At 33.8% G+C, this 27,673-nt stretch overlaps 2 protein-coding genes across 7 annotated transcripts in view; one reads left to right on the top strand and one right to left on the bottom strand.

The window, feature by feature from the left end:
• The window catches only part of LOC119655561 (protein elav), a 48,050-nt gene extending 21,881 nt beyond the window's left edge, over positions 1 to 26,169 (top strand). The window contains exons 3-5 of one of the 6 annotated variants that reach the window (XM_038061491.1): positions 1,424 to 1,563; positions 15,613 to 15,652; positions 15,734 to 26,169. The gene's annotated coding sequence lies outside the window, so the exon portion shown is untranslated. Of the gene's footprint in view, positions 1 to 1,423 lie in introns of all 6 variants that reach the window. The other 5 variants (XM_038061492.1, XM_038061490.1, XM_038061489.1 and 2 more) reach the window with 5 other exon arrangements.
• Positions 1 to 27,673, bottom strand: part of LOC119655562 (arginase-1) — a 68,286-nt gene that overhangs the window by 26,175 nt on the left and 14,438 nt on the right. The gene's annotated exons all lie outside the window — the stretch shown is intronic.

Genomic DNA, 27,673 nt, shown 5'->3' with positions numbered 1-27,673 from the left:
TAACTTTGTTAGTAATAGTGCGGTTTTCACCAAACTTGGCAGGATGAAGCTTTATATTATAGCTTACTTTGGTGCTAGGATAAACTGCAGCCAATTACCAAAAATTGTATTCACATACTATTATTAACTTTATTTGAAGGGATATCGGTATGGAGGGTATTTCGGAGCCTAACCGCCATGTAGTGACAGCCTCTTGTTTTTTTCAGATTTGTCGGTTGGGCAGTTTCTGAGAATGGCCGCGTTAAATTAATGACCAGCTTTGGAATGTACTAACCCGAGACCTTTCATTTAATACCCCACATAACTATATTTGGTGAAAAAAAATTTACACCCACTTTTTGCATGGACCTCCCATTAAATTCGACGCAATAGCATGTAACTCACTGCATACGTGAGTGTTTACAGTTCCCACCTTTCCACCAAATTTGGTGTCAATCGCTGCTAGTCTCCGAGAAAAATGCGTTTGACAGTAAATCGATTTTAACAAGGTTTTGCTTTACACAAAACCTTAAAAATATAAAACCATATGTCGCTTGTATGTTCTCAGAAACCACGATATCAAATTCTGATACAGCAAAGCGTCTACTGTGAGCATGTCGATAGTACGGATGAAATGGATTCCACAAATATAAAAGACGCATAATTTTGCCAGTTCTAATGAGTACTCCGGTATCTTGGGTCATAGACAAACAAAATTGGGAGTTCTTGGAGAATTTACGGACCCCAGGTGGACAATTTCGATGTGTATATAATGACGAAATTTTTACGAGCAATTGGGTCATGGATAAAATCAAGCTCAATAGACTGCGATGAGCGGGTCAGTTCATTTGAATGGATCAATAATATCTTACCCGGAAAGATTATAAGCGTATTATCTATGGTAAAAGACGCGACTGGGACGTCCGGAGATTTAGAGGGGACACTGATTTTCGGGCCATTAATGATAATCCTGATTTCTTTAAAGAACTTTCTTGTATAAGTTTACTAAAATATCGATGCTTTATTACATTTCAAGCGTATTTTTAAAAGTCAGTATTTAATTTAAAGTAATTCTTATCTCTCGTGCCTTCCTTGCCTCTTTGTTGATATTGCTTGTCTTTTACCTACTGATACCCTTTCCTGTCAAATTGGCACATCGCGACACTATAGTGTTTTGCGTTTACGGCCTTTTATTTGTTAATTGTTGAACGTATTGTAAGCTACAGAGCACAATCATCTGAATTTATTCTACAGGATATTCACGACAGATGCAATTATATGTATATTTTAAATCTGGGGGTTTGGTTGGATTTCCCTGTTTGAGGGACTCTTGCCAAATTTTTTTTTTACCGTTTTCGATGTTATTTTATGATATTATTCGTCCACAATTAGGGATAAAAATTATAAAAAATAGCTCATTACACAGTGGTTTATCTTGTTCTAGATAATAATGATGAACTATCTACGAAAAAGTGCTGTTGATCGCCAGGTTCCTTCAATATTTCACGATGGAAGGATGACATCGTGTGTGCAACACGCCAAGTCATCGCTCTTCATATGGGAGATTACATGATCATCAGAAACGTAAGCATTAGGAGTATCTTTCAAAAACTTTACTAATAATATCACCAATTACATAAGTTACGATAAAGCTATGAAAGGGATTTTGAAATGTTGATATCCTAGAATATAGAAAAGTTCAAGCGCAGATTTCCGCACATTTAAAACTTTTTCTTCTGTTAATGCAATCATTTGCTAGCTATTCGAAATATCGGTTGTTAATTTAAAATAGTCTTGATCATCGTCGCGACTTAAATGTACATATTCCTTGACTAAGCTAAAGCATGTTTACATTCACGACGACTACATACAAAAGAAAGTAAAAGAAACAAACTAAAAAGATCAATTACTTCGAAATGAAGAACAGCAAACTGGGAAACCGAAATCTATTCAAAAAGGGGATTATATTGAAGTTAGCAATTAGATTTAATCTAAGTTTAAAAATTGTAGATTACTTTTAATTATACACATACACACACACAAATCATATTTATTCCATCAACGCATCTATAATATGAAATACAGCTAAACAAAAATGATTTACATACACCGAAATTGCCACTTATACATTGGCAAGAAAATATTGAAAAGTGTAAGTGAAAATTTAAAAAATTTTCCATAAAACAGAAATCCGTTTTCCTGTTTTCTCTAAAACAAAAACAAAATATTAAATTATTTAAGTAAAATAGAGAATAGGAGTTTAAAACAAAAGAAAAACCTAAAAACTAACACGAAATAATATTCTAGTCAAAATATTTTTTATAATAGAAATATAGAGAAGTAGGGCAAAAGAAAAATAGATGAGAACAACACATGAAGGGAAACGAAAATATTTGAAATGAAAGTACTGTGAATTGCCGAAAGATATATATATACATTTACAAACGTATGAGTAATGATTTAAATTATTTATTAACAAAAAGAAAGAAAGAACAATGCAAGAAGCTAAATGAGTCTTACGATTTACTTTTTCCTCCATTTTTATGTTTATTCCTTTTCGGTTTCAATTAAATATCGATTTTATTTTTCTCATAACTTATTGTAGCGCATTAGACAAAAGATTTTTAGACTACATCACACTAAACCGTCTATTTAAATGTAAATGTAATTTTGTGGTTTTCCTGATTTTGATTTCAACTTATGTGTTATTTTTTTGGGTTTAATATTTATATCTAAGGCTTTAATAAAGTTGTTTTCATTGATCTTGAAGTGATTAGATGAAGGATGTTGTGGGTTTAGAACAAACCTGGGCATCGGATTTGAATCTAATGTATTAATGCGAAGACACTAAACTTTCAGAGCGGAGATTTTACTCTTATGTGATCTTTCAGCAAAGGAAATGCTGATTGTCTAGTGCAATATCAAATGGAATAGTGTGAATCTCCGCAGATATGGTTCTGTATTTGCAATGCAACTAAAGTTGTCCTACTTTAGAGGGTAGTGTCGGCTTACAGAGCATCCTAGGGATGTGGGCTTTGCTCCCGGCAATAGCAAACCAAATAAGATCGTATTTAATGTGTAATCAGTCTCGAAACAATTTCAAAAGTTTGCGAATCTCTCATATGTAGTCATTGGTCCCTGATCATTTCCGGATCAAAGAAAACAATGATTTTTTCATATTTAAACAAGATTTACAAAACTATTTATTGTAACAGAATTATTTAAAAGAAAATATACTGAGATCATATAGGGAATAAATATCTTAAATCAATTCTTTTCATTTTATTTATATTTATTATCACATTTTATCAGCATTTTGATTTTCTTTTTGTTTCGGTACTTTTGGTCCTGAGAAATTCTGATCAATTGTATAGAAAGTAATAATGATGTGTGTGTTCCACAAATGTGATAATTATTTGCGTAGAATATACTTTTTTCTTTTGCATTCTGCTTTTATCATCCATCATATCACCCCCACACAATATAAATTTTAATTTTTCTTTGTTACTTTGTATTTTCTGTTAGTTTTATTTTCAGGTTTTTTTTCTCGATTCTTCTTTAATTTAATTTTGTGTTTTTGTTTTTTTTTTATTTCATTCAATATAAACTTCCGTTTTGGGTTAATGTTTTTCAGTTTATCTTTTTTTTAGTTTGTTTCTTTTCTTTCAATATATATTTTTTTATTTGTAATCCTTATTTGCGAGTATTTTTTTTTTAATGAAAACTAATGTCAGCACACAGAACACTGTTCGAAAATTCTACAAACTCACCTAACTAAGGGAGCGAAAATAGATTTAAAACGGTTTTCTTCGCCAGAATAAACTGACGAATCGAATTAATGTCAATTGAAGTATCGGTTGTGAAAAACCGTCAGATTTTTTCCAAAATTAAGTTGTCTTAAAGGCGTTCAATACCTTGAAGGCTTTCACCCTATCGGTAAATATAACATGCAGACTCGGTAAAAATAAAGAATGAATCGTAAATATTTTTCTTGAAACTATATAAGAAACGTTCGAAATAACTCACCTAGATGATTAGTAATAAGACGTTGTTTTAAAAACAATTCAAACGGAAAGAAGATTCTAATGAAGTTCCAAATATTTTTTTGCGTAAGGCGTTCAAGTAAATATAAAGAAAGATAATTAATATCTACCCAATATATGTATATTCAGCATGATAACCTTTCTCGATGAAGATATATTTTTATGTGTAATTCGATGTTGTGTGCAATAGTGTTTAATTCCGAGAAAAGAAGCTTTTTTCACTTTTATTTTTTTCTACTTTATCTTATATATATTTTACACTCGTAAATGTAATATTATTATTAGTTTTAATTTGGAAGCAAAGGGCGGACGATGTTATATTTACAAAACTACACATTATTATTTTCACATTTTTAGTTTTAGTTATAAATTATGTAATTTTGTTTTTTGTATCGTTTTATTTTATCGCTCTTTGATGATATTTGTAAAGTTAAGTAAAACTTTCGTGGAGAAGAGAAAAATTGAAACAAGGACGAAGCAAAAGCTGATTTCTGTTTACAGAAATTACAAATTAAAACACAGGGTTCCAATGGTATGGTTACAACCTTTTACTGATATCCCATGTTTTAGTTCACGCTAGAGTCTCTATTAGACGATGAAGGCTTCAATGTGATCGCTGAATTCCTCCCTTTCCTAATTGTTTGAAACAACATTAATTGATTAAAATATTACAGCGAAAAGACTTAGTTATGCCAAGTGTATTTTTTCACACGGTATCTCACAAAAATACATCACAGTCACATTTGCCTAATCCCTCAATAATCCATTCATTTTCTTAATGATGGTCAGCAGCTAACCTATGATTGGATAAACAAAAATGATGCCACAAAATTCAGTTTTTTTTTTCATTTCCGAAATGTTCTTCTGCTCTGCTCTCATTCCACTTACAAACAAGCACAATTTTTAAGCTAGACAGCGTCTAGATAGACTGCACGTTGAACGTTGACGGTTGCAATAATTGTCGAACTCTCGTAACTGTTTTTATAATCTTTTTCGGTCTAAGTGCAGCTTTCATAAAACAGGGAAGTATGCGATTGGGGATTTACTCGCAAAAAAAACGTTTTTCTGATTCCATTTAACTATATCAACGCAGGAACAGCCTCTAAAAAGAATTGAATATTAATCCACTGGGGCTTGCAGATGTTTCTGAGCACGTTTTCTAAGAAATCCTATTACTCCAGTAGCATGATGGTTGGAGTCAACGAGACTTATAAACTAAACTTTCATCATTTTTGTGAAGGACAAAGAGTAAGGATTCTCTCTTGCATTTTTACACCTAAATCATTATGATTGCAGGCGTAGTAAAACAAATCATTAGTTTTCCTGGAATTGAGGGTTTTTATTCGATAACTTGTCGCCATTTTAAAGATAATTGTATTATTCCTCTCTTATGGATGCGTCCCTATTAAAAGAAAACTGGGACAGTCGATTTTCACAAGTCTTTCTTGGGAACAGTTGGTAATCACTTGGTAACCAGGACCGCACTATAGAGTGGATGCGTAAGAACCGCGTCATGTGGATTACTATGTAGGTGACTTAGCTTTGTCCTGATGGAACAGAATTCCTATTGACTAAGGCTGACTGCTTATAGCCAATTGCTTCCTTCAGACGGTCTAATTGTTGACAATACAGATGCAAATCAAGACTTTTGCCGTATGGGAGCAGCTTATAGTAAATCCTCTCCAATGGTACCAAACACAAGAAAATTATCCTGACTTGGTCACCGTGATCACTAGCTCGCCCCAATTCGACTAGACTGTTGCCCCTCGACGATGTGATAATCCACTTATACTTCTTAGAGAAGGATGTATGTACAATTCCTCAGCCTATATAACAATGAAATTTTCAAGCGATATTTCGACCGTCTGGTTGGGAATAGAATCCGATGATACAGCCTGCGGTGGGCGGGATATCTAATCTGTATGAGTAACGATGATTCAGCGCGGAAAGTCTATATGGCAATATCTATGGTAAAAAAAGAAGATGTGGTAGTCCCTGCCTCAGATAGTGCGGTGGCTTCGGCCAGGACGCTAAACAGCTATTAGGGATATTGAATTGGTGGATCTCTGCTCAAATCCGGTATGTTTGTAACTCCAGTTGAAAAAGCCAGTTGTTGCAATAGAAGACATCAAAACTACAATTGGAACTGGGAGCAATTTTTACTTATTCGGCAAACATGAGAATTCCGCGAGCAAGTAAGAGAAGCATGAATAAATGACTCCTTAAAATCCAAAGAGATGCCAAGTATTTGCCAATGATATTCTTTCCCATGTCGCCTCTAATTTCTGAAGAGACATGCGTGTTTCCCGGGTTTTACGACATATGAAATACGGTCCATGGGTTTGCTCGCTTAACATCTCAAATAGTATTGCGGAATTTTTGATAGTAGAAAACTATTCACAGCTAACTCAGAATGCTCTCATGCGCTGCCATGTGAAATTAACTTTTCGACCCAAATTGAATGGATGAGTGATTGAACAGTTACAACATTTGTGTAACATTTCTGTCCTATCAAAATTCGTTTGTTGGGTTTCAGTAACTAGCGACTAGATATTCGGCTGGGTGCGCCTGGCCAAGCTCTTTTTCGGGGTTTGTTATTTTCCAGGTAGCATACGTTTATTCTCACTGGTGGCGGAGGGATTTGTATCGTGGCTGAATTTCGGATGCTATGAATGAATACTTCGAATCAGGCTAATAATCGCGGACGAGGCCAATACTAACCGCGTTGCCTCCTAGTATACCATTACGGTTTTGAATCAACTGCTCTAACACACTTCAAGGTCCACATCCACTAGGATTGCCGCGCCAACGTTTATTATTATTATACATTCTATTTGCTCTGCATTACTGCCTAGTATGATATGTGAGACCGTCTTGTCCTCTTAATGGCGAATCCCTGTTGGATCTCCAGTATAGAAACCATTATACATACCAGGAGTACAAGTTTGAGAAATGCGTTCATTTCGACAGAATACCAAAAGCTTAGTTCAATATTCTCCACTGTAAGTTTCACATTTTCCTTATCGTTCGGGCAATTTGTGGAAAAATCTTCAGTTCCAGGGACAATAGAAGCGAACGAGTTCAATTTGCGTCAAAAGTTCATATCGGAAAGGTTCGCTGTAATGGAAGTTGATTCATCATTGGGAACTCGGTGAAGATTTTGGCTTTCTGCAATTAATTAAGACATGCCACTAAAAGGAAACCTAGCCTAACTTAAACTTAGTTTCTTTTTAGGAATTTAGGTCCGCATGCATTTAATGTCGGACCGGACCAAATGGAGAGCAACTTGCTCCTACTCTTTATGATCCACGGACTCCTCCTTTTGAGTTAACACCCTAAGTTCAAAAATGAAAAGAGGGAGGAACACGACTACGGTTTCGTACCAGGGCAGAGGCAACTCATCAGACGTTGCCTCATCTGTGCCCTGGGAGCAGCGTAACCGACACGGCTCGCAGGTGTTAAATGTTAAATTTTCCCAGTTTTTTGCGAGCGAGTGCTATTATACATTGCGCTGTACAATTACGTGCAATGAACTTGACACTTGACAATTCGTTTTTTTTTTTCACATTTTTGTACAACTCAAAAGCGCTGCTCAGTGAGTGCGTGATCCATTGATACAAACAAGTGATAATCAAAAAAACCAAATCTGTTGGGTAAGCCGCATGGGGTTGAACTTCCCAGCTGAGTTCTTCCAACGTATCGCGATGTCAATTTGCCGTATGTATACTCCATTGTCATTAAGGTAAATAAGCTTCTGTGGCCTCTTAGGATTCTGGTCGCTTTTTAAGTGGCGAACGGTCCAAATCAATCAATCAATTGTTGTTTCCTAGTTCCCGAGGCTTTAACAGGTCATAATAGAGCCACCCTTGCTGCATCTATCCATGAATCTTTCGGGTTAGAATTCGCTAAGTATCAAAAAATCCACTTTTCATCCCCAATAACAATGGGATGCATAAAACGGCTTGCTTTTGTATTGTACGAGCAAAATTTTACAGGTATTTTTTCCGCCTCTCTTTCGCTCGTTCAACTCATTACGATACCCATCCGATCTTCTGAATCCTCCCCATCTTTCGTAGGCGCTTGAAGACATCTCGTTGACTAACTCTCACTTGGTCTGCGAATTGTTTTTGTGTTTACAAATCATTTTTGCCCGATAACACCTGGTCGTTCTCTGCGTTCCGTGTCTGCAACATCGAAGTTATCGCTTTTGAAACGTCAAAACGATCGTGCGTTGCCGATTTACGCCATATAACCTTGTCCTATCTTAGCTTTTCAATCCACCCGTGTATGATGACATCTGATTTTACAGATAGTTGTCTCTTCAAGAATTCCAGATATTAAATGACTGTTCATTCCAAGTGCTGGGTTTGTGAATTCACAGATAACCTTATTTTTGATCCATGTGCCACAATGCAAGCTTCGCCGATAATTCCAATTTTCTCTGCACTGCCCACTTGATCGCGTTCTTTGACTAATATTATCGTGCGACATTTTCTCATATCCTATTCATGTTTTAAATTCAATGTACGTGACCATTAATTAAATTGGGAACGATGTTAGTTCGCTCATCGTCGCCAAAAATGACTTTTCATACAGTTCATGGATTTCATCCATTCTGGTTTTTTCAAACATTTTGAACATCCTAATTGGATGAAGCGATGAACTGGAAAAGTTTTCTCTGAAATCGACAAGACGCAAACATTCATTTCATAATTTTCAACAAAATATCAGACCCAGACGTCTGGTATCTGCAATGCGCTGGATCTTGCCTGCAATAAGATTTAACCTGGCTTTACTTGCACCATCTATTTAGTTGCATGGGAGCAACTTCTTGTTTCGATTATTTCTCTATTCTCTAGGTTTTACTTAGCTTAGTTTTTACGGTTTTCAAACCCATTCGAGTGTCTCGAAAAATATTTTATCTTATGATTTTCCTTTGTATTTTTATCTAATTTTATGTAAACTTCATTTTAATTTCTATTTTTTTTCTTTGATTCTATCGAGGTGATGACAAATATGAATGTTAAATGGTAGACATTATACCATACCCATATTGAGCATATTTTAAAGTATCTTAATTTCCTTATCGTTATTATAATTTCTTAATTTTAATTTAAATATACTTTTTTGGGTTTTCTTTTTAAGTTGTTATGTGCAAAAAACCAAAAAAATGATATAGATAGATATTTGTGTGGTTCGTTTTATCATTTTCTTTTCTCTAAATAAATATTTTACTTTTATGTCGTACAAAGATGTTTTATTTTAATTTATTTTTCATATTTTATATTATTTTTCTCTTACTGCAAATTTCGTTTAGAATTTTTGTTAAACTTAGAATTATTTTGCTTTTTTTTATCTTTGTAGATTCGTATTTCCTTTATTCTGTGTTCAATTCATTTTATCCAGATATTTCTGTTGTTTTTGTTGAGCTCATTTTTGAATAACTAGGACATGGGTAAAATCTTTCTTTGGTTTGGTGGGGGTAGTATGTTGTTTTTAAACTCTGTATGTCTTACAATATGCATGCATTCTATGCTGAGGCGGTTATTTTTGGAAATTTATTACTAGGACAAAAGGAATAGTGGGGTCGTAGCAGTTGTGGAAGTGAGGTCGTTTGATTTGGCGAGTAAAACAAAATTCGGGAATTATGTACGTTTGGTAATGGTTTTTTCTCAAAAGGTTGAAAAAAAACTGGTTCGGATAACATCCAGACTGGTAGGATGTTATGGTACTTACAGCATGAAATATAACTTTGGGAAATGAGTTCACTACTAAATCCAATGTTTGTTGTTCCAATGTTTAATGACCCATCGAATAGGTACATTGTCAAGAGGACAGAAACCTATTAATCCTATGTTCACCTGTGGTTTGATTAAATTACCTGGCCCATATACCCGTAACAGAATAGCTAATTAATTATTTACTTATTATTTTAATTACTTGGCTTTGCTGAGTCGATACAAAGGAGTGTCTTCGGGAATTCTGTTCACAGTCCCATTGAGTAATAACAGAAGCAATCAAAGAAACTGTCAAAAATTGGCCTACATTTTCATACCCTTTATATACATTAAAATTTCTGACATGCCAGAATAATAATACGACTTGGAATTTAAATCCTATTCCAAAATAAATTGATTCCTAAAAAATTTCCGAACACTAGAGCTCAATAATTCTAAAAGGATCGTTTCGATAAATATGCAAAGTTAGAGCCGAAATTATAATCAGCATATGCGCCAATGTATTTGAGATTCCTCAATAAGAGTTTCCTTAAAATGACACATTTAAAACATCAGCTCGAAATATCAAGTATTCAAACGAGTCAATGTGCTTATGGGCGAATGAGTTTTGGCAGATCTCTAATTTATGTTCATTAAAATTTTGACATTATGATATGACCATTATAATTTCGGCTTAAAATCGTACTGTAAGCATACATATGTAAAATTCCTCGAGTTTACTGTGCACACACACAAAACAGACTCGTCAAATATTACATATATATGTAGCACACAGTGCATAGCCTCCAGAGGCCACCCAATATCACCTGGTCACTTTGGTCATATACATACCTGACGGTCAAATCGAATCGCATTTCGCGAATCTTTTCTGAGTTGGATGTGCATCATGCTCATCGTGTCGATGATTTCGTATTGTATGATATGGAATGTTGTTTGTTCAATTGAAGCGGCTCGATTTCGTCCATCCTCGTCTCTTATGTGATGAGTCGTGTCACTCACTCGAATGAAGAGATTTACACATTTGAGTCGACTCGCTCATGAATTATACATCTCTAGAGCGCAGACTTCTAAGAAAATACTGGGATGAGTTGAAGTACTGCCAGAAATCTGCAATTGTGGCATAAAGCTATGCTTTAAACGCTATATTCCATGTCTACGTATATTTGCCGTAAAATACGGATGCCACGTTGTTCCAGTATTTGATTTATTGCTAGATATACCATAACTCAGTAGGTTCATAAACCAGTGAAAACACATAGTCCCTTGAAAGTTGGGTGAAATCTCTAACCTGAGAGGTATCCAGGAAGTGGAGGAAACTTTTTAGAGGTTAGAAAAAAAAGACTAATTTTTCCCATATTGCCGAAAGAATTATTTTTGTTTTTCAAATATTGATGTTTCAAGAACCAATTGTTCATCAGAAAATTTTAGTCTACTGATGAAGAGGGCAACTGGTCCTCGAAATAATAATGTTTGAAAATTAAAAATTATGCTTTCGGCAATATCGGTAAATTAGCACTTTTTTCTAACTTTAACAAAGCTAAAAAACGACATACGCAACAATATAACTTTATAAGTGGAAAAAGAAGACAGACAGCTGCTAGGAAAAGCCTCCATAGTCTACTTCAGTCGTAGTCCCATTAAATTCTGTTATTACCCGGCAGGAGTAACAGCATCTAAAACATCCAATGAAATCCGTTTCATGCACTAATAATATATCAGACCAAGTTATGAAGTGAGTACGTGACTAATTATTGCAATTTCGTGTTTATAACATTTATAACTACCTCGAAAAAGTAAGACAAAGTTTAAATTGTTCTCAGAAACGTTGTGTATCCAAATCGATTTCGTTCCCTTCAAAGTAATCGCATCCAGACATTACACACTTATGCTAGCCATTTTTTCAGTCTTAGATGCATGTCAGGTTGTCACTCCCAAGTATAGTCTTCGGAGCGCGCTCGATTCATGTTGGATCTTTTCAATCGATTCAAAACGATTTCTCCGAAGCAGCCTTTTGAGTTTGGGGAATAGCCAGAACTTGTAGGGAGTTAAAGTGGGCGAATATGGTGACTGGAGAATGATATTGGCTAGAAATCATCTTTTCGTAAACTTCGATCGATCTTTTTAGAAAAAAATTAGCGATTACGACACCAAACAAGCCTTTACATGTCTGGGGCCCAATTTTTCTTTCAAAATGGTATTTATCGATCCTTCTGAAATGATAACAACATCAGTAAGGTGTCTTAATTATTATTCGACGATTTGCGAGCACCAACTTTTTTATTTCCTTGACATGGGACGGTTTGTCTTCAACAAGTTTTCGCTCATTTTTGAAATGTTTATACCACATGTAGACGTTTCTTTTCGATATTGTCTGCTCGTCGTAGGACTTCTGTAACATCCTGAACGTTTCAATGCATGACAATGCATTCTATAAATAAAATTTGATACAAGATCTCTGCCCAACTAATTCCGACATGTAAAAATCGACGGAGTAGCTTTTTCCGTTTTGCAGAATCAAGCGTATCTCCACAACTAATGACATTTATGATACAAAATTTGGCAAAGGTGTCAGACACAGTGTTACCAACAACCAAAATAAAAGCGATTCCATTGACCCGGGAAGTTTAAATTAAAACTTGGTCTTATTTTTTGGACATAGTAGTATTCTGTAAGCAACGTTATTGCCGATATAAACGAATGTAGTTAGTTCATGCTTGTAGCCCATGTCTACTTCATGCTTGTCCATGGCGTTGTAGTACCATGTCAACCGGATATCGAATAACGAATTTATTTCAGACATATTAAACATGAATACGATATTCGTAAATTTGTCGACACACCCGGTCCATAAATGTTTCTTTAAAAAAATGTAAGTGACGCGCCATTTTAAAAAAGAGACATTCAATATCGATTAGATTCATGACGTGGAGTATTTCAGGTGACTCCCTTTGCTGTCCAATTTTAACTGTCCCCCTCCTTTGATACGTTGGCTTCCTATATTGACTATAGTAGCAACACAAAAAGTGATTGTTGACATCAACATTAGCCTATTCAGCTCCTCCCTCAAAAATTACATAATGTTACCGAACAAATGTGCTGAGAAACAATTCCACAGTTACAAAGAAAACGAAAAATAAATTTTGGTTTTATGTGAAACAATCCCTTATTAAGGTCAGTTCACTTTCTGTCTTAAAGTGTGAAATTGTCGCACCCAAAGACAGTCTAGAATGTCTGTTTGTTAATAAAATAAATAGTCTGACATAATTAAAGTTCATATATAAAAAGAGAGTATCCTTGCTAGCTGAAAATACATAGTGATGTACACTACAGAGCCTCAGGATTAGATCTAGAAATGAACTTTCATTGGATGTTAAACGATTCTTTATTGTAATTGGATAATGAGAATCAGCATTTAATTAATAAAGCCTGAGTCACAAGTCAAAAAGTCCGAAATATCTAATTATTAGCAAATGATTTAAAATGTTGATCTAGTAACAGACCTGAACGGTATGTCTGATCTTCTGGCAGAAAGGTACCTAATAGTAAAGATCGTAATTGTTCACATAAATTTGACTGTGCCATCATCTTCCCTGTTACGTTTCTGATAGCTTCCATTGATGCAAAAATGAGTAAATCAAAGTGATTTTTGTTTCTGAATAAAAATCATAATCAGTGGAAAAAATGGTTTCCTTGAAGCAAGCATGAGAATAGCTTGAGGCGTCTCAGTTAAGCCTTACAAACTTTGAAAAAACGAACTTTCTCAGTTGACTAACTTCAATCGATGAGACGCAATTTCCGCTTTCATTGAGCGTTTAATTAAGTGATATCTAAACTATCGCCGTTTCTTACTATTTCACACTTCCATTAACCGTCGCGAAAAGGCTCGCAGGTCCGAATTGATTTCGTTATAGTTTATGATGCTGTGATTTACAAATCGTAATCAAATTTATATTTGTAGTAAGTACCCATCACGAATGAGAAGTATCTTGAAAGCACTCCCAGAATGAAATCTAGAATGTTAAATTGATAGTTATGGTTTGACTTAATAACAGTATGTAAGTCCTTAGCCAAATGATCTTCACGGTTGTAGAATCTCGTCTTACAAAGTAATTTGAGATTCTAAATTTGACAAAAATTTGACTTGACGTGGTTAAAAGATTACAACGAGGAAAGAATGGAGTCACGGTAGTCTGTTTCTTTAAGTGGCATCAAGCATTCGCTTTGTTATCAAATGAAGGAATTATCCTTTGATTGAAGGTCTGAATTAGCCAAATGATGGGAGCTGTCATGTTTTCGGCAATATTTGGTAATTCTGAGAATCATTTCAAGGGTATTATTTACCATAAGTCGATTTGCCCTTATTTTCCTGTGATAATAACTTGCTTCTAAGTAGAACCCAACAACTGGTAGCATTCTAACTGGATTTCATATCTACAAGTGTAGCAGATTTTTCGTTGTTTTCAAATGCATGGAAACGTTCAGATCTGCTATGATTGTTTGAATAGCACTGCTAAAAATTCAGTTTGTGTAAGTTCATGCACGGTGAAACAAATATCCATCGAATCAGTATCAGTTAGAATAAATGCAAGTTTATTGTAGTGAAAAATACGTTCGCAATTTGGGGCTCCAGAGCAAGTAAATTTATAGGAATTGGGGAGACTATACCTTCCGAATGGAATCTTGCCTCCACGACACCAAATAATTGACAGAAGGCGAAGACAGTTTCTTCTACATTTTTTTCAGTTTATTCCACTTCGACAACATTTTCGGAGATTGGATCCCTCTTTCTAGTCACCTGAATAGACTTTCAGTGCATTCTGAGGATTGATAGTATCATTCAACAGCAGCAGGAGCTGCCTAGTTATGTAGTTACAAATAGTACGGTCAATTTGATCTGAACATGCTACCGCTTTTGAGGACATTCCGTTAAAATTACAAACATTTTTATGTCTGTTTTAATGTGAAATGACTGTTTCCATCAAGTTGTTTGAGGATTCCTTGTATTGCCATGCTAGAAATATGCATTAGACAACACTTTACACTCCCCCTTTGCGCGTAAAGAAATCTTTGGAACTTTTCATATTTTCAATAATCAGCTCCTAGTCTTGACTAGATCAGCTCATATATCACACTACCCTGGCGCAGCAGGTTTAGCGACATTCGAAATTTATCTCCTGCCTGCGCTCCCAGGGAACTGGACACGTGCACGCACGTCCTGGTTAGGACGGACGCTGTCCGGAAGCAGCTGCAACCTCCATACGAAGGCTGGTACCATGTTCTCGAGCGGGGAGAACATTTCTTCCAGCTCGAGAACACGGTACGGGCCTTCGTATGGAGGCTGCAGTGGCTTCTGGACAGCATCCGTCTTGACCAGGACGAGCGTGCACGTGTCCAGGTCCCTGGGAGCGCAGGCAGGAGGTAGATTTCAAATGTCGCTAACCCTGCTGCACCGCAGTATCATCATTACAAAAGGGACAACACTGCCCTTTCAGTCCACTTTTGCCAATAAAACAGTATTCCTGGTCCAAATATTTTGAAATTCATTCCTCAGCTAACGATGGTAGTGTTGTTGCACTGTTTCAGCATTCAATCGGTCGAATATTTCTGGGAAGTTGAATTTCGAATGGATCGAGCATATTTCTTATGAAAACTCTACACATTCTCTAGTCAGATATTTCAGATGTGATAATTTCTTATGAATAACAAGTACAATCAAATGGAGTAACATCCATTTGGGACGTCGTTTTGGCTGCTACACTTAGATATTTTAATTATAAGTTCTTCTATCATGATTTTTATAAGTTTCTTTCAACAAAACAAAAAGTATTTACATTATTGACTCTTTTTTTCAGTCATTTTCTTGTGTATTTAAGTTTATGTAAATTGTTCGGGGTGAGTACTAACAATACATTTTTAGTTAAATGGAATTTCTACTAACATAAATATTTTATTTTCATGCATTTCTTTCTCAAGGTAAACTTTTCGATTTTAAGACTTATTATTTATTCGTGCCATATATTCGCCCAAAGACATTCCTTTCACGTACTTAAACAAGCTGTAATATATATTCTTGCAATATTCATCATGTAACGATTGTAATATTGTGAAAAGGAATGAAATGTCTTTTTTCTACATATGATCCTCTTGAAGTAAGAATAAAAGAAAAGTGGGAGAAAGTCAAGCTATAAATTACATTTCTCCAAACGGAACATATTAATGAAAAACAAGTAATATTCACAAACAAGCAAAATAAAAAGAAAACTAAAATACTCAAATTTCATTAATTCCTTTGAGAAAATTGATCATTTTATTATTATTAGTAAATATTGTAAATCAAAGTTAAAATAATTACTAGGTAATGTGAAAAAATGAAATGTATAATTTATTATTATGGTTAAGAACAAAAAAAGATACACATTCCAAAAAGCAACAAATCGATACGATAAAAATAATGACAATGATAACAGTAAGGTTGACACAAAAGAAAAAAAGAAAAGAATGACAAACATTTTTCGTCAATCGTGTTCTCTATTGTAAATTTAAGTCAAGTATGTATCTAAATTATACAAAAAGCTTACGTTTTTTTTCTCTAGAACAATCTTTCTTGTAGATATATTTATATAAACGAAAAACAAGGAAAAAATAAGAAGAATAATCTCAGAAGAAACCAACAATGCATAAAGTAAATTTAAAAGTTTAAATGATAAAAAGTAGATATAAAATAAATTTTATTATTGATTAAATTATATTTTATTTATTTAATTTATTCATTCTATTTAATTCACTGCAATAAAATAATGTTGATAATTTATTTTACTTTTATTCTCATTTCATCTGTCAACGATAAATGAATTTGAATTTTCACGCTTTGTTATTCTTAAATGTGTATTCCAATAAGAGAAATCCAACGAAAGTATTATTTAATCTAATTATTAATTGATTTAATTTTGCGAATTTTCATTGTTTTTTGCGTAAAAATAATAACAGATATTGTTTCCGTTTTTTTGTAAGAGTGCGTAAATTAACATGAAATTTTATTCTTTTTGGTTTGTGTTTCTTCTTCTGTTCTTTTCTTTTTTCTCTCATCTTAATATTTACTATATTGTGTATTGTGGAAAAAAAAATATTGCAATCAATTTTATTTGCCGGTGAACAGAATTTTCAGTTTTCTTTTTAATTTTGTTGTTTGTAATTTTATATACTGAAATATAATTAAATATTTATCTCAATGTATTTTTCTTCTAGCGATTTATGTACTACTTAATTTATTCTTAATTTATTCACATTATTATTAACATATATTAACATAATTATGATTATAAATATACATAGTGTTGTGTTCTCGTTTTTATCTTTAATCTTGAAAGTCAGAAGAGAAATTATTATTAACAAAGTGGATCAGATACAGAAATCAACCAACAATTGAAACTCATTTATAATTATTGTATTTTTCTCATCTAGTATTATATCTATAATATTTAAAACAAGAAAAAAAGTGAATGAAAATCATAAGATAAAAAAGAACATTTTGGAAAAATAATATTTTTAGTTGGTTTTTTATTTACTTTATGTTTTATTCTAATTCTTGATTAACATATTCGATTCATAACCCTTGATTTTGTTGGTATTAAATTTATACTTAGAGTGCAATATTGTTGTACATTTCATTGATTTTTTTGAAAATATCGCTGTCCTCCAAATGGTTTATTATATACAATGAATAATCATCAGAACTTTTTTCGTTCTATGTTAAATGTTATTTGCATAATTGAAAATCTAACGTATGATTTTTCCATCCGTAGTTAGAATGAAATGGGGTTCAGGAAATATATTGGTCCCGTGAAATTTGTCTGAATGTTATTTTTGGCTAATGGGGAATATTCAGGGGTAATAGTATTTTCCTGTAATATGGACGAGTTTTAATACCTTCAGGTTCGTCTATTTGTATGGTGAGAAAATGGTTAGAAAGTCGTTTTTGATAGGCAAGGTTCAGGTAAGCGTAGGTTCCAATGTTTATATATAACCTAGAATTTTAGATACCGTTCCAACGTAACATGCGAATCAAATTACTGAATCGTCGTTGTTATCATGGCTTGACTGGCATATTTTTGCCCTAAGATGTTGCGAATCACCGTGAGGTGGGTTGACAGTCATTATAATCTCTGCGCATTTGCTAAGTTTACCTTTCTTTACGTCCGCTCAGTTTTGATACTATTACATTTTTTCTGCGATTCAATTTCTCCTCAAAACATGTCAAGTTTCCATTCCTTTCTGCCGATGTGAAAATACTTTAATGGTAGTTTCAGGTAATATTTCAAACGAGTTAAAATGGAAGCTAGCGTTGCACGTGCAATCACATAGTATCCTTCGTGTGACCTCTTTGGGCCCTTGGGAATATAGGAGCACGAGTTGCACTATGTTATGAGAGATAGTTACAAGTGGAGAATTCTTAAAATGAGCATCATTTCAGTTTAGATTTATAAATTGACCCTTTCTTGAGTGCCGTGGATGAGTTCAAATGGAAATATACACTAGTGGCCAAATATCGTGATCATTTACTATTGGGTGCGTGCATAATTTTTTTTTCGTTTTTACTTTTTTAAGAAAAATTAAACCTACAAAAACCGTCAAAGCATCCCTTTTTTTGTAAAATTGAAATAACTTGAATGAGAAGAAATTCGTTACCATATGATGGTTCGAGGTGAGGGATGTCAGGGGTTGGACACCTGCTGAAAACTTAGCTCCGCAATTTTTCTCTAAGGTAATGTAGTAATATCAGGTCTAGTGTTATCACGGTGAAATGGATCATTATCTCATTTTTCCTTTAATCAATAACGCCTCGAGACTCTCTAATTGCGCACATTAGACTGCTCCTATTAGGGTTTGGTTGCATAGTAACAGTTGTAGTCCTTCGAATATCCCGACAAACATACAATAACACTGTACGAGGGTGAAATTCTGCTGTTGATGTCAATTTGGGTATTTTGTTCGTCTTGCAAATGGTTCTCCAGCGTTTAACATTTTTGTAAAGAACCCACTTCTCATCCCCAGTGATGAAATAGGAAATAGTAACTCATGGGGAATCTAGGAATCAAATTTAACAGCATAACCCAGGGATCGAATTCTTCGCATTTGTTTACAACGTTTTCATTGTAGATTGCACTCAAAATTTGGACACGCTGCTCCGTATCCGAGATCGAACTCACAGTAAACCATGCCAAAATTAATCTTTTTTTATTTCCATGTTGAAGAAGAATAAAACTAGGGTCCAATCACCCGTAGCTCAGCGGTCTTTATCAGTGGAGTTTTCCCATCCTAGATTGGATGGGACTACCCTAAACAATAGCCTTTAAAGGGGGCGAACGTCGGGTCCTGGGAAAACCGAAAAAAGACTTATGAAACACCCAAGATTTGACGACAAATGTTGAGTCACTTGCGACTTATTTAGATCGCAGCTTGTGCTTGTATAATTAAACATCTATTATATTGTGAGCCATAGAACCCTTGTTTGAGAAAATGAGAAATGTAGCATAATAGTACGAAACCTTTCTCTGAACGTAACTACAGGTAACATAGCATGAATCAAATCTCGCATAACCTAACCCTATGCCAGTATAAGGGGATTTCCTGGGCTTCGTTCCACACTATATTCTTCCTGGTGGTATGGATTTCGATCTCTTCCTGGCTTGGTTTCCCGCTTCATTGTATTGATTACTTCATTGGCTGATTCATACACCGGATTTATATTTTGCTTTTACACTTGAATCGGTGCCTGAAGATTGCTTTAGGTGGGCTAGCTATTCATTGATTTCCTTGATGAGACAGGTTATGAAAAATAGTGGTTGCACACAGAGATTGTTTTTGATTATAACTAGGATCTTTGATAACTTTGATTCCCACAGATCTATTGTGTACAATGGGCCGCTACGGTGTGAGTGCTCATAGGATATGCCTCCCGCATATCTCGAAAACAACACAAGTGAGTGATCATGAGACTTTCTTTATATGCTGCCTTCAATGGATTTTAATGAATGTTATTCACAACAAAGTCCCAATAGTATTATCATGAACTACTACAGTAGAATTGGTCATGACCGAATGCATGCTACACTTTATGATCACGTAATTCTGATTTTGTTTTTCAATATTTAACTGAAGTTTGTCAAATACCAAGAGGGAAAGTCCGCAAACACTATCTGCACTGATGCTCCTCGTAGCTCATGTCTTAGAAAATGTATGATTATATGGAAACTGTGATAAATAGCATTCCATAGCGGTCTGGAAAATCATCTGTAGAATTGTTAGCTTGTATTCCATGCACCTTAGATTTTTTACAGATACTTTTGTTAGGTGCATATTTCTGAATTTACCTCTGCAATATTTCCTGTCAATGGCATATGCTCCTCCTCATAATCATCTCGCTTCACTTTGTTCCACAACTAACTGGACAACGTGGTTGGATTGGACTAAAACCACCCAATTTACATTTTGTGAATATCTTTCGTTCGTCCAAAGCCTCCACAGAATATATATAGTTTAAAATAGTTATCGTTCCGATGCTTGTAGTTCTTCTAAATAAAAATAAAACTAGGTAGCTTGCTCCTACTACAATATATTTTAATAGTTAGTAAATACGTATTTCGAAAGCTACTTACTTTCTTCCTCAGTACTTAAGCTATAGTTTGTTGTGGAAAGTCCTCGGCTATATTGGTTTTTTTTTTAAGCTATGATAGAGGTTTTCCGTTATTTCTTATTGTATTATGCCCGGTTGAAAAACTTTACAATTAGAAGAGAGAATACTGGCTCTCATTATATTATGGTCCACAGATCCCTCGTTTTACGCTTAGCACCCAAGTATTCAAAATGGACGGTTAGCGTATTAGGATTGCTTCTATCGCAAACAATAGATTTATTTCGGTCTAGTTTAGTTTTGAAATATTGACGATTTTAAATTGAATATAATTCGCACGCACGTCACATTTGCGATTAGATAAAAGTGTGTGATTCCATCTGTTACCGCTTTGGGTTATGCTGTTTCTAGGACAGAGGTGAGGTAGCATCTGATGAGTTGTCTCTGCCTTGGACGAAACGTTAGTCATTTTTTCCCTCATGTTTAACTTTTCTTCTTACATAAAGAATATCAAGGAAGATACATTGACTTAAAAATAAATTAAGGAATTGAGTGGAAATATTGCCTAAGTGTCTCCCCGTTGCAATGACCCTCTATTCAACTTTCCTTCGAAAGATTTTATTCGAATTGAGGAGGCAATTTTCTTGCGTCATTGCAACCGTTTCATTAACGATTCTCTAATTGAATTGCTTGGCAGTTGAGGCAAAATAACTCTTCGACACCAATATTTCTAACAACGATTTTTTGGCACTTTTTGTAAAATTGTTGAGGATAATCCCAATGCAATGTAAGAGCGAGTTACTTGAAATAGTAGAACCAAAATTTGGATTTTAGAAGATTCAGTTGTTCTGATATAACTGAAGCTACCCTAAGGCATAATCCTACTCTCTACTTCACTCGTATAGTTGTTTATTTGATGGAAAATCACACTTATCTGGGAAATTGTCTAATTTTGATTATTTTTTAGAAATAAAATTAGTCTCGGGATTTGGGGTTTCTGTCTGTTACTTTTCAGACTAATCTCTATAATTGTATTTATTTTCAATTTTTAATAATGACCTCTGTACTTTCGGCTGTGTATATGATGCATTAGATATGACCTATGGGTTTTCGATTGAGTTGATCATAGTCATACATACAGAAGAGGATAGCGCGTCATCATACTTTTCGGAGGGTTTTACACTTCCATCTATCTGCTCTATGCCATGGATTTCTAAACGATATTTTCGTGGCCTTTGATGACAAAGTGGCTTTTCGTCGTGTTAAATGCCTAGCCAGAGAAGTGTGACCTAACTGTTGTCACTCCCACCATCTTCTCGCTTTATTTATTGGTATTCGATGAGACCAAATAAACCTCTCACCATGCGGAACTATGCCATACTCTTACAGCGTGATAGAGCGCCAAAGCCGGAAATGTTTTGTTTGATCACTTTTCATGTACTGCTTTTGACGATTGTACCTGCTTTGAAAGTAATAACGCCGATTTAGGATCGTAGTCAAGTCCAGCATGGTTGATAAGCTGCCTTGTACTTACTTCTATAATCAAATCATCGGCAAACTCGAAACCACATGCAAGAAACTGGAATAAGCTCAACTTTGTTTGCAACTTCCTCCGCTTTCTTGGCGATAACACATCTTCAACACAGAACTAGAATGTCTCACTTGAAGCGGTTTTTTGGATCTTAGACTCTTGCATTCATTAATTTCAAAAATCTATCAAGGTTTAGCGACCAGCTTGTGTAAAATAATCAACAACTCGATCTTCATCAGAGACAGGTACATTTCTGACGAAGGATTATGCAGCACATGGAGTTTATCATAGCTTCTATGTAAACCTCTATTCAGATGACAAGATGGAATTTTGATGTTTTGGGCCATTAAACCAAACTCCAAGTCCTTTAATGAATAATTTTCAAATTTTTTGAAAACTTCAATTTCACCAGAATTTTTGGAAATCTAGGGTGGATCTTTTTCATAGGATTGCTGTTGTCAATTTATAGAGATCTCTAACTATCCATTATTCAGGACTTAAGGACGTTAAGTCCATTTGGAATCAAAAAAGTAAACTTCATAGTTTATACAATTATCTTTTGAAACACTCTGGCGGATGTAGCCCATATATGTATTTTTGCTTTCTAATTCCAGTGGTATTTAACTCGAGTCTTTGGTTTTTATCTGGGGCAATATTAACGGAATAAACTTAGCACTAGAGAATTAAGTCTAGGTTTCATTTTTAAAGCCCATCGCCATCTTTATATGAATTCTATATTTTCTTTTATAAGTTGATCTTCAGTCGATATTGTCGTCAAAAGAGTCATCGTTTTATATTTCGAAAATTGTGTATTGCTACGGTGCTAAAAAGTTCTTATTTTTCAAGCCTATAATTTATTCTTTTCGTTCCGTATAAATAATCTCTTGTGAATTTCTTTTATTGTGTTGCAGGTATCACTAGTTGACTAAATTAGTCTACTAACAAGTTGATAATCAGCTAAATGCCAAATAATATGATCGTTTTATTTTGCTGTGTGAATAATATTGTTGTGATATATATACTAGTTTATACTAACTGCATACATTGTAATCAGAGATTGATTGGGGAAAGGAAAAAGAGGTTGATTGTTCAGATACTATTCAATTTCTATACTTCGGTCATATAGAATGATCTTCACATCTTTCTAGCGTGATCTTCTTATCTGAGAGGGAGAATCAAAAATTTCTCAAGACTATACTTGCTTCCTCAGATTTTTCATAACTTTTGGCCATTTTCTTCTGCAAATTTAGTGGTATAAGTCCATGGATTTATTGGCAAGTGTTTATAGCCGCAATAACCATGGGAGAAGTTATTTGAAATATTCATAATATGAATAAGGACTGGGCAACTGCAACATGATGGGATCTGAAACTAAGATTTAAAAAAAGCACCAAGTCATAAATTTTTTGTGATATTTAGATGATTTTATCATCCAGCTAGGAATAGGATTATTTTGGAAGAAATAAAATTAACTCCTTAATTTCTCAAGACTTAAAGTAATATTTCCTCATAGCAGTCATCTCTGATTACAGTATTTATTTTTATTGAACTTGTGATTTTAATATAATATTATGAGTTGACGAAATTAACTTTTGATTTGATCAGAAAGTCTATTTCGGTAAGTAATATTTTTTAATTTTTCTTCAACATTTCCTTTTATTACATAAGACAAGTTGATGCTATTGATCCCAAGTTTGTAATCATTTTTTAAGTTAAATGACCTTTTTATTAAATTAAATTAGCACCACCCGCTTTTGTGTCTGAAACTTTTCCACACCAACTTGTCTTATGTTCAAATTTTATCTTTAATCCATCTGTTACTCCCACATTTGATAATATCATAACTTGCATTGTGCAAGGGACTTTTGAGTTCAGAGAATATATTTTTATTGCTTCTTTGAAAATTTCACATCTTGATAAAGTTTTCAAAGTCATAAGTACCACAATTCACAGGCAATGAACTTTTATTGTACCCAAAAAAAATGTTGGGATATGGTAAAGGCGCGTTGATTAGGTTTTCGCATGGATGGCGTATCAATTGCGGTTTATATTAACATTACCCAGGCGTATTTGACTATGATTTCAGGCAATAAAAATTTGGATGGATTTGATTCTGCCTTCGCCTTCGATCAGAAGTAATCTAATAAATCATGCTCAATGGTTGTCCATGGATTGTGGTACAATTTCATGATAAGTACTATAACCTTTCGAAATTTCCATTGTATCTGTTACTTAAAAAAATATTCAACTATTTTTAATTTATACATATAAATATAAATTCTTATATTTTCAGGCGAGATCTTGCGTAATATTGATTTGTTTTTGTGTAATTATTGTATAGAAAAAATATGCAAAAAATTCTTCCACCACTACAACCACTACCACCACCACAAAAGTGATCAGTCCGCTCCTTCCGTATACATTATACAACATTCGCTAACTATGTACTTATATGATCAAGTATTATTAATTTTTGTGTGTATTTTTTCTCAGCATTTAATTATAACTAACAACTGGCGAACTAAAATTTGATTTTTGATCATATAATTCTCCTCGTATATTTGCTCTTGTGTTCTTTATTTCAGATGCACAAAAATATTTTAACAAAAGATAATTTTTCAATAGTCTACTACATCCAATCGTTTTTTAATTTAATATGTACAAATATTAGAGTGTAATCATTTTACTCGTATATGCTTTAATTGATTTTGATATACATATATGTATATACTATAATATGTATAACTATTATATCGCTAGTACCGTCCGGAAAGATGCTTTTTGACGTAATAATGCTATTGATGTAACGTACACCTTCAACTATAAGCTTCAAAAAGAGTATAGCAACGCCTACATGTCCCTAATAATGCGATAGGGCAGAGTATTGCTCAAATATTTCGACCCATATTTTTATTTTTGATGTAAATTTATTGAGAAGTAGGTCATACTAATTGACCTTTAGCCCCAAAAACATTTCAAGGTACAAAATGGAAATGGCTGTCTGATGATTCCTAAAACGCTCCTATTGCCTTAAAGGTAATCTCATTCCATACAAGTACATTTGCCGTATTTGTTAAGTCATTTAGATATCTCAGCACGGGCATAAAAAACAATTTGCCGTAAAAATATTTACAGGACAAAATGTTTCCTAAACAAAACCCCACAAAAGCCTACAATCGGATTAAAGGAGCAAATAAAGCTTTGGCAAAAAATTAAGACTGCCTCTGATCGGTTCCCTTTTGCGAATCTGCATTTGACAGTATCATTATTCTTGGCGTTTACAGTTCCTTTATAAAAATCAGATACGCTGCATTCTTCAACGCAATTTGTCAGGGCGCAGAAGTCAGTTTGTATTACTAACTTCGTATTTCGACGAATCAATAGATTTGTAATACATTGAATAAACTAACAAATTACTAATTGTTGTATCTAAAGTATGCTATCCATGCTTTCTGTAGCTTTGTCAACTTCACGCAATCTAAGTCACTCGTTATTATAACGTACCCACACCAAAAGCATGTGCCTGATCGCTACCTTTTAAGATATCAGGTCTATAATATATCAGACGTCCCTCTATTTTAATTAAACTTGTTATAATTATCAAACCATATTATAATTTTCTCTTATCCAATGAAATAGTATAAATATTTTCACGTACAAATATACATATATATGAAAAATTTCAGTTTTATAATTTAATTCAGTTCATTGCGCTGATTTATAAATATTATTATAAATTTACGCTAGTAATCTCTATTGTGCAATTTCGCTAGACTATTAATTTTCATGATTTATCAATTTTACGTCTATATAGATTCGTAATTTATTCAAACGTGACGATCTTTTTTACTCATTTAATAATTTTGTGCGACTGATTTGTATGAGTAATGTTTACTTACTTTAAATGATATTCGTTTATTGCCTACAGTTTAATCAATTGATGAGAACAGAGAGAAGAACAGTAGATTATTTTACGCGGTCATTTGTTTATTATTCAATTTGCATAACAAGGCAAAACGAAGTAATTGTAGAAGCAATAATTGTTATAAATCACAGTCGCATAGATTCAGATATATACAGATATATAGCAAATTATCAAAATGAAGAATTCGAAAAGACTGAATAAATATAAGACTGAATGAATAATTTCATGCATTGTGATGTAGTTAGACATATTTTTATAAAAATGAAAAAAGGATAGGACTTTTTAAATAAATTGTGATACGAAGAAATAAATTCTTATTTAGACGTGCGAGTAGTTTTATTCTCTAGGAACGGAGAATTGATGTTTATGAAAGTAGGATGGAAACCACTCCTAGGTACTATATACCATCAAGGAGTTTACAGCAAGTAGTGAGAATGTTATGTTTATAAAGTGCTTAATAATCAACCTGAACAGTTTTATTTTACAGAGTACTAAGGAAATACCTAACGACCTTATAGCAAGAAAATTTTAACATCGAGAAGGATATTCGAATTTTTCCAGCGCACAGAAGAATGTATGAATGATTACTTCTATAATATTTATTTTTTTCATAATTTAAATTTACCTAAGGCATAGTTTTATCAGTGAGATTTTGCTTTCAACGAGCCTATACTTCTATTAAGTTTGATATCTTAGTCGAACCAATATCTGAAATCATCCCGGTTGTACTTAAAGCTCGTTAGTGCTTTGTATTTCAACCTGGATTACTAATATCTTCTTAAATCTACACAACGTAACTTATGGACATGAAAATGTTACTGTCCGTTCCCCTTGGAAACATTGAAACTTCGATAAAGTTTCTCGATGCAACAGAAAAGAGGGATTGCGGGTCAAAGGCAATAACCATACCTGAAACAGGAAAACTGAAGCCACTTAGATTACACTTTGAAAAAAATTGGTAGCCTTTCATTGGATTCGTTCTTTATCTTGTAAAAAAATAGAATCGTCCTAGATAATCTTTTGAGCAATACGTATTGCGTGATATGCAGCGTGTCAAAACGATCGGGTAAGCTGAAGACCAGACGATTTCTCATATAATTTTAAGAAAAAAATATTTCTTAACCATTCAATTGCTACAAGCATTTTAACTTCTATTATAAAAAAAATATAAAAATTATAATAACTCAAAAACTACGACGCTACGATATTCAAATAAACGTCGAATGCTTGCTAAGATTTCAATCTAAAATAAAAAAATCAGCTGTTAAAAATAAAGCAAGCTGTGTGGGAGTAATAGCTCTCCAAAACAAAAATTTTGTTTGATTGATGTTTAACGTAATTTCTCTCTAATTTGGATATATACATTGTATTTCTTGAAAAATTTTCTTTCATTTCCATTGCCATAAAATTATGTTAACATTATTTTATCCAATTATTCAATTAGTGGCAATTATAGAAGAACAAACGGGAAACTCATTGAAAGAAACACCAAATATGTACATGAACTTAAAAACACTATTTAGACGAATGACTTTCATGACTAAATAATAATCCACCTGATTTGTGTTAACTTTCATTCATTGAAAGACACCTTTAAAACTTCACTGTAATTGGTGTTTAAGTACTCGGAGTTCAGAAGAGCAGTTTAAAAATGGGCAAAAAAAGCTTTCCAATAAATTCTACTGCCATTAGTTTCCACAATAGTCGCTGGTAGAGTGGACTGAATCCCCATGTGGTGCATGAAGCGCATTACCCAAATTGTTAGAGTTTAAACGTTTGGCAGACATTATTAGGGACCAATTTACAGGGTCTTATATACTCTGAAAC

Source organism: Hermetia illucens, chromosome 4 (assembly GCF_905115235.1).
Source record: "Hermetia illucens chromosome 4, iHerIll2.2.curated.20191125, whole genome shotgun sequence".
Classification (NCBI taxonomy): domain Eukaryota; kingdom Metazoa; phylum Arthropoda; class Insecta; order Diptera; family Stratiomyidae; genus Hermetia; species Hermetia illucens.
Note: the sequence above shows the minus strand (reverse complement) of the source record. Positions and strands in the feature narration are given on the sequence as shown.